The sequence below is a fragment of the Lactuca virosa genome, chromosome 9 (genome assembly GCF_052849685.1).
Source record: "Lactuca virosa cultivar CGN04683 chromosome 9, Lactuca_virosa_CGN04683_v6, whole genome shotgun sequence".
NCBI lineage: Eukaryota > Viridiplantae > Streptophyta > Magnoliopsida > Asterales > Asteraceae > Lactuca > Lactuca virosa.
Window position 1 is genome coordinate 62,362,294 of NC_136434.1, and position 14,265 is coordinate 62,376,558.

Below are 14,265 nucleotides of genomic sequence, written 5' to 3' on the forward strand. Positions count from 1 at the left end.
AGGGCTTAAGCAGTCAGATTAGGGTTTCCTAGTTGAAAACCCTAATAGCCTACATGTATATATAGTACCCTTAAGCCCCAAAAACGTGGTGAAGAGTTCCACTAGGGTTTCTGGACGTTTTGGGCAGCCTCCTCTCTCTTCATTCTTCATCCTCTTGCTCTTGGTGTTTGTGAGCCATTAGAGGAGTGACACTTGTGACTCTAAGCTTTCTAAAGCCATTACAAGGAGGATTTGAGATTGTTATTGCTACATAACAATTAAGGTATAATCTAAACCCTAATTCATATGTTAATATTGATTATCACATGCTAGATCTAGGGTTTATAGGCTTGGATGAATGCATGTACAATAGAGAAACCTAGATCCAAGCATTAGGGTTTGCATGAGCACATAGGATGTTCTTATGGCATAAACCTATCAGTGGTATCAGAGCCTTGATTGGTTTCTATTGTATTGATGCCTTGGTCATTTGTTCAAGCTTCAAAATCGATTTTTTGGCTCCCTGACTGATGAACTCGGCGAGTTCCAATGTGGACTCGGCGAGTCCATAGAGGAACTCGGCGAGTCCATAGAGGAACTCGGCGAGTTCGAGCGTCAGTAAGAGCAGATTTCGGGATTTCTTGCTATTTTGCTTGAGGATACTTGCCTTAATTGTTTTGGGTCTTTAATATTCGAATTTTATCTTATATTTGAGAATATCCTTGATTAAACAAAAGATAATTACCAATTGATTAGATAATAACTTCCTTATATGATTAAAGATTAATTATTTGTATTAATTGGGTAACTTATTTTGCAAGAAATTGAAATTAGGTCAAATTTAGATAATCATTAAATTAATTGTTTAATTTAAATTATTTGATATTTGATCCTTGTGTTTTTGAAATGTTTCAAATACTTGCCCTCAAGTTTTGGAATTTAAATTTTGATTAAAAGGTTTGATTTGAAATATTTAAATTCTAAACCCTAATGTTTTGAAATGTTTCAAAACTTGCCCTCAAGTTTTGGAATTTAAAAGTTGATTAAAAGTTTAATTTAGAAATGTTAGATTCTAAAACCCTAGTATTGTTTTTGAAAAGTTCAAATCACACCCTTATGGTTTTATTAAATTAATTAAGTGTATAATTAAAAGAGAGTTAATAAATCCATAGTGATATGGTTTACATTTAATTAAATTAAAAGTATGTTTTATTAAATTAGACCACCTAGTATTTTAAAAGTGTAAAATACACCATATACTATATATAACATTAAAAGTCTAGTATTATATATATGTATGAGTAAACAGTCAGTCTTACTGTTAGTAGGCCTCATTCACGAAGCTAGTCTATAAGGGGTGTTTAAGGAAATTGCCTATAAAATGGCGATTGAATGGGTATCCACTCTTACCCACCGCACTCTTGACTAGTGGAGGGTCGTTAGCCGAACGGGTAGGATAGGGCAAACCCTTTCCATTAAAAGTATAATGAAGTATTAAGTAACTAAATGTCTTATACAAAATTCCCAATCTTAGTTACTTTAGACAAAAGTGAATTGATGCAATTCCATGAAATTACACTTTGTGCCCTTGCGAAGACATTAGTGGAGCGTGTGTGGCTAACCGGCACACTAAATGGTACTAAGCAAAGGTAGCAAAGGGTGACTCATTGTTTGTCATAGTTCGGTGGAGCGTGTGTGGTTAACCGGCACATCGAATAGGTGACTGTAACATTGGGGGCACCATGTAAGTTTGCATGGTTATTCACACCCTGTTTTGTGATCCTCGGCATCCCAGTCACAAATCGAGGGGCATATCGAGATTTAAACATGCCATTGAAATGTTCAATGAATCTCAAAAGATCTAGGAATTTTCAATATATTTAAAACTTAAATTTCTTTTTCGGTTTTCATGGTGGAAATTAGTGAATCGTCATTCACTTACCTTCACATGTTCTGCAATTTGGGTTACGGCATCCCTCTCCCAAGTTGTAGAGTATTGTGTTGGGTCCTAGCCTTAATATCTCATTTGGGTGATTTATTAAGGACTCAATCAATCAACTAACTTGAATTTTTCTCCCGTTTTGTAGATGTCAAAGTATGACAACTATGGTCTTCCCAAATCCCGTGGAACAAGCTTTTCACATGAAGATGATATTCCACGATTCGATAGAGGAACACGAGATCATGCTTCACTTCCTCCACCTCCTCCTATTGTTCTCCCTAACCCACAAGTTCAAAAGGTTGAAAAGTTCAAACTCACTCAAGCCCTTTTGGCAAGTAAACATGAAGAAGGAAAGTCAGTGTGTGCACACGTCCTAGAGATGAAGTCGCACATTGATAAGTTAAGAATGTTGGGGTCTGTTGTCTGTGAGGAGCTGGCTGTTGACTGGGTTCTTCAGTCACTTCCTGACTCATATAGTGAGTTCGTAAGAGAGTACTATATGATGAACCACGACGTAACCCTCATCGATCTCACCTATATGCTTATTGCTGCTGAATCAGCAATGATTTGGCGCACTGGAAAAGCAAAGTTGATTGGTGGATCTGCCTTCCAGACCTCTATGGATATAGACAATGGCAACGAAAGGCATGCCATGATCGAAAAGTTTGATCATAAGAGAAAGGCAAAGTCAGAAGTAGTTCCGTGTGTTGTTCCAAAAGAGTCAATTTGCTTTTATTGCCAAGAGAAGGGGCATTGGAGACGAAGCTGCCCTATTTACCTAAGAGATCTAAGAGATGGGAGAGTCAAAACGTATGACTCTACTTTAGGTAAAATCCATTAACTAACTCTTTTAAGTTCCTATTCTAGATTCTTAATACATAATGTGATAAGATTACATTTCGATGTCTTGTAGGATCGAAGAAAAGAGAGGAATCTTAAGGGAAGAAGTGAGCTGAATCTAATCGTGAAGAAATGGATTTCGATCGCATTACTTGAAGATTAGAATCTTAAGCTACTACTTGGAGTTAGAATAGATTGCTTAGGAATATTTAACAACATAGTTTTTCAGTTGAATTGCATTGTAAGGACAAATTTTTCCGCAATAATATAAATTTTGATTTTATATTATTTATTTATCCTTGCAATGGCGTGTATGAAAAATTGATGTAAGTTTCTATTATTAGCAATAATGGATTTGATTCTTAATTATGTTATTTGTGGAAAGGTCAAGAATTTACCAAATAGGGAAAGTTTCTCATCGCCCAAGTTTCAATTGGACAGAAACTTGGAATCATACAACTTGGTTGCATGATGAATGAGAAATTTCATATTTGGAAATTAGACTAATTCATTGACAAAGTGTCAAGTGAAGGACTAGGAGATCGAGTACACAAGGTTGTGTGTTGATCAAGTCCACCACAAGAGTAACAAAGATATTCGTCATGATTTACTAAGGTTAATTAAATATGATTATACTTATGAGATTAAGTGTAATTCTCAATTGATTGAAAGAGTTTCAATAAATAGCAGAACGAATAAGAAGAATCAAGTAGGCAGAAAGATAAAAGTTTCTCTATTCTAAGAAGAAGGGAGAGTACCTTTTTAGTATGTTTTATGATAGGTCTTAATGATTAAGAACCATATCTCAATTGATCCTCTAAGTGAGTCTTAGTGCAATTGTATGTCTGAGAAGAGGAATCAAGAATTGAAGAAATGGTTAAATCAAGAAGTCAATCATACTTCGTTCCAAAACCAAGTCTTAGAGTTAAGATTGTGAATTGAGTGACAAGTCTTAAGAAGGTTTATAACATTCATCAAATGTGAAATTTGAAAAGGTTTTCTTATTCTTGCACAATTGGAAAGTTGTGATGTCTTGGATAAGACAAAGACCAACTAGGGCCAATTTAGTGAAGTGTTTTGTCTTGATAAAAACTACACTAACTCTTGAATATTTGTTTGTCGAGAAATGTTTATTGACAAAAGAATCTTATATGTCAAGGAGTCAGTGGGAGTCTTAATGGTCTTGAAAAGTTTCAAGAACTAATCGAGAATAAACCTTATCGATCATCACTAGCACACGACTTGAGGTTTACAACCTATCGTGTTGACATTGTTTTGTTTCTGTGCCATTCCAATTAAGTTAATTATGCATGTGAGTTCTATGAGTTCTCATTTGAACGCATAAAAGGCAAGCACCTTGATCAATGAAAAGTACGTTGATATGAAAGGGTGAGCTGCTTAACTACTTGGAAGACATGGTGGGCACTTGTGTTACCATAAGGCAAGAAATCAAGATTGAGAAAGTTCGGTCCATATGAGTTTGGATTTGTCGCAAACTTTGGTTTTGACAAATTCGCATGGATATGAATACATACACCATTAAAATCTAAATGTCATAAGATTCCCTCCTTCATGAAAATGACTGTGAGGAAATGCTTTCACTAAGAGAGATTTTAAGAAGATAGTGATTGTGAAATTGTATTCTCGAATTCTATTATGGTTACGGCATCCCTTTCCATAATTCGATTGTGAGATTTGGCAATTAGTCTGGATTGTTTAGACACACATATGAGCTATCTAAGGCAAAGGTGTATAAGTTTAAGAAGCTTAGATAAAGGATTATCAAAGCATTAGGTATTAGAAATATGAACTTCAGAAATTCAATAAGTATTGTTTTCCAAGAAGTTCAGTTGTTTTCTAAAACATGTCAAAGCTAGTGGGAGCATAAGTGTTATGCTTATATGATAATAATCATCATGATAACGGGAGCATAAATGTTGTGCTTGTATGATTATTAAGGCAAGTATTGCAAGTTAGCAATATTAATTATAGAAAACAAGAGTCATACTTTGCAAAGTCGTAAGGGTTGAATAGTTGTTTTGCTATAATTAAGGGAGAGAATATTGTACTTCGTTTCAAAATCGAAAGCTTAGATTGAGAAATTTTAATAAATTTAGTCAAAGGATACATAGTGTGTTCTTAAATTTCGATTATGATTACGGCATCCCTCTTCATAGTTCGAATTGTAAGAACGAGACACATAAAATATTATGGCAGAAGATGGATAAAGTATCATATCTTTATGTAAGACATTATGCATCGTGTCAAAATCTAAAGCTTAGATTGAGAAATTTTAATAAATTTAGTCAAAGGATACATAGTGTGTTCTTAAATTTCGATTATGATTACGGTATCCCTCTTCATAGTTCGAATTGTAAGAACGAGACACATAAAATAATTATGATAGAAGATTGATAAAGTATCATATCTTTATGTAAGACATTATGCATCGTGTCCCATACGCTTAGGGTATAGGATTGATTGCTAGTGCTATTATATTTGACCATTCTAAAATTTTCCAAATGTCTAGCACATTTAGAGGGAAAAAGGACTAGAATCGGTTATGACTAAAATAATTAAACAACTATCAAAGGACGATCCAAAGCTCGTTGAGGATTGATCGCTTGTGAGTAGTTGGAAGTATGGTATTGGATGACATTATTATGAATAGATAAGATTCTATTAAGAATGAATTGTCATATGGCAAATATGGAAATGTTTCCATATTGGGAGTTGGATATTGAGAATGTGTATCTAGATTAGAAACTTTTATGCAACAAGGATGTTCAAAGGAATGTACTTTGAGTGAGAGACATCATATCTATAGAATTGTTTCTGATAGAGATTGGCCAAGTCTTGATGATTTTGAGCTATAACTTTCCGAAAGAATCATTGCATAAAATGTTAGAATTTAGCATAAGTAACAAGAATTTCATATTCTTATACTTATGATAAGGATTGGGAGTTGTGAAATGAGTATGATTGGAAATGTGTTCATTTGATCTATTTCACAAAGTAAGGACCGTAGGTAAACATTGTGTGCATGCTGAGAGCATGGGACAAGTGTAGTAATAATTCAAGTAAGAAGTTGATTACCCGAAACAACAAATAATGAGTAATCGATATGGTGATAAATAAAAGGTGTTTTATTTATACTCAAAGGTTTGGGACCATATAGGATTAGTATTATTCTTGTGTTTCACTTTGCATGTTTTGACTTCCTGAATAATTAAATTAGTTCAGAACAATCAAATTATTCGAATGGTCCACAGTCGTTCATATGTTGGAAGTAGGTATGAATGAAGACTGTCATGAATTGGTGTGTGGATTGTCTAAAGTGTATTAGACATAAGCAAATGTTTGCTGCAACGTTCATGAGTGCTTATGAATATGATTTGAGCATTGGAATAAACCCACGCTCACTTGGATCACTTCATGGATTTTATCACGAGTGATTGGTGAGACGATAACATCTTATATTCTTGAAACCGAGATATGTGAGTTGTATCTTGCGAGTCGGTTACACATTGATAATAAGTAAACGCACCAGTAACTTGGTGTTATAAAACATATTGTTGTGTGTGATTTGGTGAGTGAGTACAAGCAAGCATTGAATCAAAGTTTATCCGTTCCTTTTATCCAAAGTAGGATGAAAGCGATATCTGTGGGCCCCTCGATGATTTAGTGATGACACCTAAGCGCTTGGCCAAGCCAGGACTAATTTGATGTGTTCAATTGTAGTCTGTTGTCAGTCGTCATAAATCGGAAATCGGGAAACAACACATAGACAGAGAGAATGATTTAAATCCATGTCTCAGTCTATACGATATCTAGAATGGAGGAATATATGATCCCTTATCTAAAGGACGCGCTTCTGATAGGATCAGAGTTGACATCATTTTTTGAAAGCTACGATTGCAGATCAGGATCTGAAGTCATACGCGGAATAGTTATTAGACTTATCCAAGTGAGAGACTGTTGGATTAGTGTCTAAGCCCATAACTATTTTGGTATGTACTTGACCCGAAGGTGCATGGTCCTTTTGGGTTGCCTTCACCAAAGCAACTTGATAGGATGAACTATGGAGAGAAAGGATTAATTATGATTTATTAATATATTATGAGAATAATATATTAAAGGAGAAATCATATTGTTTAATTAATATTAGTCAAGAATTAATTGATAATTAATTTTGTGGCTAAAAGAGATTAATTAAACTTAAGGGACTGGAACTGTAATTATAAGATAATTGCATTTGGGCTATGGATCACCTTGGAATAATAGGTTGGACGAATTCTATGGGGAAACCCATTAGAAATCGTCCAAGGGATATTCTAAAAGGGTCTATGGGCTGCTTAGGGCTTAAGCAGTCAGATTAGGGTTTCCTAGTTGAAAACCCTAATAGCCTACATGTATATATAGTACCCTTAAGCCCCAAAAACGTGGTGAAGAGTTCCACTAGGGTTTCTGGACGTTTTGGGCAGCCTCCTCTCTCTTCATTCTTCATCCTCTTGCTCTTGGTGTTTGTGAGCCATTAGAGGAGTGACACTTGTGACTCTAAGCTTTCTAAAGCCATTACAAGGAGGATTTGAGATTGTTATTGCTACATAACAATTAAGGTATAATCTAAACCCTAATTCATATGTTAATATTGATTATCACATGCTAGATCTAGGGTTTATAGGCTTGGATGAATGCATGTACAATAGAGAAACCTAGATCCAAGCATTAGGGTTTGCATGAGCACATAGGATGTTCTTATGGCATAAACCTATCAGTGGTATCAGAGCCTTGATTGGTTTCTATTGTATTGATGCCTTGGTCATTTGTTCAAGCTTCAAAATCGATTTTTTGGCTCCCTGACTGATGAACTCGGCGAGTTCCAATGTGGACTCGGCGAGTCCATAGAGGAACTCGGCGAGTCCATAGAGGAACTCGGCGAGTTCGAGCGTCAGTAAGAGCAGATTTCGGGATTTCTTGCTATTTTGCTTGAGGATACTTGCCTTAATTGTTTTGGGTCTTTAATATTCGAATTTTATCTTATATTTGAGAATATCCTTGATTAAACAAAAGATAATTACCAATTGATTAGATAATAACTTCCTTATATGATTAAAGATTAATTATTTGTATTAATTGGGTAACTTATTTTGCAAGAAATTGAAATTAGGTCAAATTTAGATAATCATTAAATTAATTGTTTAATTTAAATTATTTGATATTTGATCCTTGTGTTTTTGAAATGTTTCAAATACTTGCCCTCAAGTTTTGGAATTTAAATTTTGATTAAAAGGTTTGATTTGAAATATTTAAATTCTAAACCCTAATGTTTTGAATGCATGTACAATAGAGAAACCTAGATCCAAGCATTAAGGTTTGCATGAGCACATAGGATGTTCTTATGGCCTAAACCTATCAGAGATTCCGGACACATACGCGGGGCTTACATCCATGTACGCAGGGCGTACGTGTGATTTAATGACAACCCTAATTTCGGGGTTGGACTGTAACACCCGCAGATTTGGGCTAGTCAATTTAGAGACGATGAGTGTTAAAAATGAATTTTTGATAGAAGATTATTTAACATAAATAATTTTAACCAAATTTATAGCATATGTCACAAGGATTTCGTACATATAAAGAACGCTAAAATCCGACTTATAACAAAGAAGTCATGACCCGTCGAAATTTTTTGACAAAACCGGTACGACGCTGTGTATCTTAAAAAGTGAGTTTGCGATAAATTAATTTTTAGCCTTATCAATCTAAACAAAAGTCATAGTAAATGTTAAACATATAATTTTTCTAAGATTTGACATATTAGTAAATGTACATAAAAATAGCGTCTAAATCTGACTACGTTTGAGGACGTTATGATTTTTCTAAGATTTGACATAATAGTATGCAGCCCGGAAATCGAAATTTAGATCGATCGATTTTTAGCCAAAATGATCTAAATGAGAATTGAAGTTATGAATTTTACACGGTCGTTAACAGTGTAATTTTCTCAGACTGTTAAATTTAAAATCGGTCGAGAATTAGCCAATGGGTTCAAAATGAAAGTTGTAGATCTTGTCAATACCTACGTGTGAATATAAAGAACGTCAAAAACGGAGCTCGTATGGGAAAATTATGAATTTTTTTTAAAATTGGGTGTTTTACCTGCGTCCGGCGCCACGTGTCAGCACCAGGCTTCGCCTTGGTGCCTACGCAAGGCTAATGACGTGAGAGGCCCCTAGGCTGCCTATAAATAGAGGCGCAAATCACCAATTTTCTTCACACCATTCTAACCATATCTCTCCCAATACCCCCAAAACCTCTTTTCCATTCCCTAGCACTTCCCAAGTGCTAGAGGCGAGTCCCGGAGCGCCAGAAGGCTCCGAGAAGAAGAGCTTTCGGCTCAGAAGTTCTACCCCCGCAGAGCCCGGTTCCTAGCCAAACCTTATAGTAAGTGAGTTATGCTTACCCTACTTTAAGTATAGCTTATGTTTAAGTTCAATGTCGTGATAATGAACCTATAAACAATATATGTATTATAAAATATAATATACAAAGTGTTATTATAATATCTTTTAACTACTCACGGTATGGGGAATCTGGTTTGAAGGGCCGCATAGGGTTGTTGGATTTCAGAAGTGCTTAAATGCCAAAATGGTCCTGCCCTCCGGTGTTTCATGTATGGCCCCTGTCTGTACATAGTGGTTGAAAAGTATTGTTTAACACTTATAAAACAATATCGCTCATAAATAGTCGCGATAAATATTAGACTAAAATCTAGCGGTAATGATACTAGGTTTCGTCGAAGGAAAATAGAATTGTTAGAAGCGAAGCACTGCCCGAGTTTGGAATCATCACTTTAACAAGTGAGTGCATAGTCCCTTTCATGAACATGATTTTAATACAAGTATTGATTAAAGTATTAAATATATGTTTGTGTGTGGAATATTTGATATTGCCTGAAATACGTGTTAAGAGCATATCTGATAATATATGATGATTTAGGATACATAGTAAACCTAAATTAATTAAGAGGAATATCGGGTAGTATCTCCTTATGAGTGTGGGTGAGATATACACGGAGGGTCGAACTTTAAGATTTGTCATTGATCCGAGAGCATGGATTAGACATAGTCATTTGTCCTTAGTCCGAGAGTATAGAGAGGACATAGTTAATTGTCATTAATCCGGGAGCATGGATTAGACATAATCAATTGTCCCTAGTCCGAGAGTATAGAATGGGCATAGTTATTGGTCCGAGAGTATGGATTAGACATACCTGATCCTGGAGTATTGATTCGGTAAAGAGGTTAATTATAGATCCGAGAGTATAGATCGTGTCGTCGTGAGGATCGACGGGGTGGGGTAAAATTACTTACATGAGGTGAAATTGTATATATTATGAGCTCTAATATATATATATATATATATATATATATATATATATATATATATGATATAACATTGTGGGATTGAAATCCATATGTACTCACCAGATTTCCCAACCTGACCCACTCAATTTATTTGTATCACATGTGTCGGTACGAAGCTACATTACACTGAGAGATTCAAGGAGATGTAAATCACTAATGTAAATGAATGTAAGGTCTGTTTATGCTTATGTTTATTATTGACGATGACATCCTAAAGTTTTAATATAAACAAATTACATTTCTTCAGAAATGCTTTGATAATATATTTATCATGTTTTCTGGGAACAAATTCCGCAATATTATTCTATAAAATGAATACTATGATTTTCAAATAAGCATAAATAAAATTTTTAAAATGACCGTAAATTTGGGGATGTCACATGGACACTATATAAACACATTTTATGGATCATGAAACCTTTATTTCTCAACATCCTCTGACCTCATAGCCTCATATTCGAAACCCTAAACCTCTCCTTTGTGTTTTGAGATCATTGTGTCCGCTTTGGTGTGTTTTGGTCCATAATCAAGAAGTAGAAGCTTGGTGCAAGATTGTTGATTAAGGAGGAGCTTGTGGATCCTGATTCTCTACTCTATTTCCAGCTTGTTTGAGGTAAAAAGATATAAACTTGCTCATTAATGACTTATATCTAATATATATGAGTTTTGGTCACTTTTTTGCCCCATGAATGAGATCTAGTGGTTTGATACCACTCCAGGAGCTTTGAGTTGCCACTCTTGGTGTTTTTGAGGCTCAAAGTCCATAAAGTTGGCATCTTTAGGATTTAGAATCACCCATGCATGAGATTGTGTCTATTTAGTGAAAGTAGAGTGCTATATCTTGAAGTTGGCTCCTTTTGGGGCACGCAAAGTCACCAAGTCAGTGACTTTATGGTTCTAGACACTTATTACGATTCAAATATGTGGTTTGGACTTCTGGACTTAAGCATTAAGTGTTTAAGGAAGATTTTGGCTTAATGGGTGGGTACGCTGGGCGTACAAGCCTGTACGCACGGTGTACAAGCCATATAGCATGTACGCTTAGCATACAACTGAGTATGCCTCACATACCCAGTCAGATGGGTTTTTGCATTTTGGGCTTCAAGTTTGGGCTTTCTTTTGGGCTTGGGTGTTTGAGTTCTTATTGGGCCATCAGTGTAAGTGTATTGGACTAGGAAAAATTGTTGGCCTTTAGGGTAAGGCCCATGTAGGGGTTTGGGCCCAATTTGGAAAACTGGGCCACAAATGGGCCTTGGATGATTAATTGGTTTTGGGCCTTTTGGATTGTGAGTATGGGCCTTAGTCTTGGACCAAACTAGGCGAGGGGTAAAATGGTATTTTTTACCCTAGGTATGGATTAATGGATATGGGTTGGAATCCAAATGTTAATTGGGTGTTATTTTATATTGATAGCTCGGGGATGCGTCGGACCAGCAACCAGGGATTTTCTGTGAGATTCAACAGTCGAGGTGAGTTTTCTCACTAGGTTTAGCGGGTCTAAGGCACCAATGCCGGCCCTTATTGTTTATGTTAGGATGCTAGGAGTCTGCGTGACCCTTGCATGTGTTATGTGCTGCTATGTATACTAGGCGGGGCTCGATGTCGGGCAAGGCCCGATGACTGAAACGTATGTTATTGTTTTATGATCATTATATGTGTTAGCATGATTATGTGCTATATATTGTATGTGTATAGTGGACGGGACCCGATGTCAGTCGGGGCCTAAGAATAACAGATATGTATACCGAGCGGGGCTCGATGCTAGGCGGGGCCCGATGTAGGGTGGGGGCCCAATGTGTGATTTATTATGTATGGTATGAGGTAGTTTGGGGAACTCACTAAGCTTTGTGCTTACAGTTTTCAGTTTATGTTTTAGGTACTTCTGGTTCCAAGGGGAAGAGCTCGGGATGACTGCATCGCACACACCACATAGTTCTGCTTTTGTGATTTATTCTGATTGGTATGATGTTGATACACTTAGTTTCACTTGGATTGTATTGATGATGTTTTTGGAATACTGTTTTCTTTAAATTAAAAATGAAAATTTTTGGGTCATATTTTTGGGACGTTACAAGTTGGTATCAAAGTCTTAGTTTAAGGGATTTGGGCACACCCTCAGGTGTGTCTGAACTCAAAATGAGGGTTTGGTAGAATTTTCAAAAAGAAAATGTTTATAAAAATGGTTTTAATAAAAGAAAAAGGGTGTGGGGCATGCAATTGACCGAGCTCCAATAAGTTTTCCCAAATTACTCATACATGTTATCGATATGATTTAATCAATGAATCTGTAAATCGCATGCTAGTTAGGGCTTAGGATCTGCTCAGTTTTGCATGATAGTATGCTAGCAGAGATGCCTTTGTATGCCTATTGTATGAGCTTGTAGACTTGCATGCTAATATTGATTAGTTGGTGATAGGATGGCCTTATTAGGTTGTGCTTGGTTCTGGTTACTTGATGCCCGAATGCTGCTTGCTTTGTGCTTTCTAGGAGTTCTAACTAACTTTAGTTAACTAGTACGCGGATATGATAAGTTACATACTGTGGGAACTAAATAATTTTAGAAGGGTAGGTTTTAACTCTATTGCACAGCTCTTGTTTGAGTCCAACCGTTGTAGTGTGAGACCTCTCATTCGAAGAATTATCTGGTTTTAGTGGTGTTGTGACATGTCTCCGGCTTAGCTCCATCTCTTTGAGGGATGGGAATGAAGGTCCTAAGAATCACAACAAAGAAAACAAGATCGTCAGTCGTCGTCAAGGAGGCGATCCCGGAACGAAGCTCCGACGATCAAGTCAGTTCCTTTTTTAGAGAGAAAGTGAAAAGTGTTATGTAAGTGTTTAAGGGTTTTTTTTCCCGATCCCTTCTCTTGGAGGAGAAAGGACCTTTTTATACCTGTGGTCAGGGGGACAGATCCCCGACAATACCTTTTACCTTTTCGGGTTTGGCAGGAATAGATAACCTTCGATTGGTAGATCGTGCTCCGCGAGTGGTTGTTTGCTATTGGTGCAGGTTTGCCAGGAGCGGCGTCCTGAGCGCTACACCTTTCGCTTTGGGAGGCAGTTGGTACTGTTTTGTCTTGACGCTGGCCTTGGTGCTTGGGCGCCAAGGAAAAAACACGGGATCGCGAGGGTGAGGACGCGGTGTTAGACATATGCCGTCCTTTGCCCAAACCATCTATTAGACTGACGGTTCCGTTATGTTTGACATATTCCTGGTGGGATACGTTAACAATTCCCCTAGGCTAGTAGACATCAACATTTTCTTAGGGTAGCTGAGTTGTTCTAGCTTAGATATGGACACGCGTTTGGTGGGGATGGCTTTTTGACAACTACTGACGTGATGGATGCGTCTGCACAGGCGGTTTTCATCATCACAACCATTTGAATTTCCCGCCCGCATTTAAAAATTCCCCCATTTGTATCAGTTCACCTTTTATTTTTTGGCTTCTTCTCACTTCTGCTACTTCTTTTCCTCTTTCCCTCTGTTTCTGCTTCTTTTTTTTTCGACGAACAATGGCCAGTCCAAATACCCGAATCGTTCATTCTCCGAGCGAGTTCTCCGATCTCCAAGAGCGGTGGTTTCCTTCCTAAACATGGTGTGGAATACGCTCGAAAGCGGGCTATAATTTCTCGTCCACCAGAGGGGAAAATTGGAGTCCCCATTCCGATATTCGAGGCTGGCCAACGACATACTTTTTCGACGAGATAATGCGCCAGTATGGCTTCCGCGTGGATGACTTGACTCCAAACGCTGTCAACAAGATTGTTGGTTTTGAACTCGTTTGTTGGACCCTTGGAGTTTTGCCACAGTTTTGGGCATTCAAAGCTTTCTTCAATTCTTTTACTCAATCCAGTGCTCAGACTTTTTCCCAAACGCGGGGTGTTCATGCCTTCATTATTAACCAAAAAGCTCCGAAGAAGAACTGGCAAGACCGATGGATCTGGGTAAATCGTGACCTTGTCGGTTTTGGCTATCCTCGTTTGACTACTTTTTCCGATCGAGCACCAGAACTGTGGGGTGCCAGTGCCACTGTGGCGCACGCATTGAAGACCATTTGCATCAATGGTGAGGATTG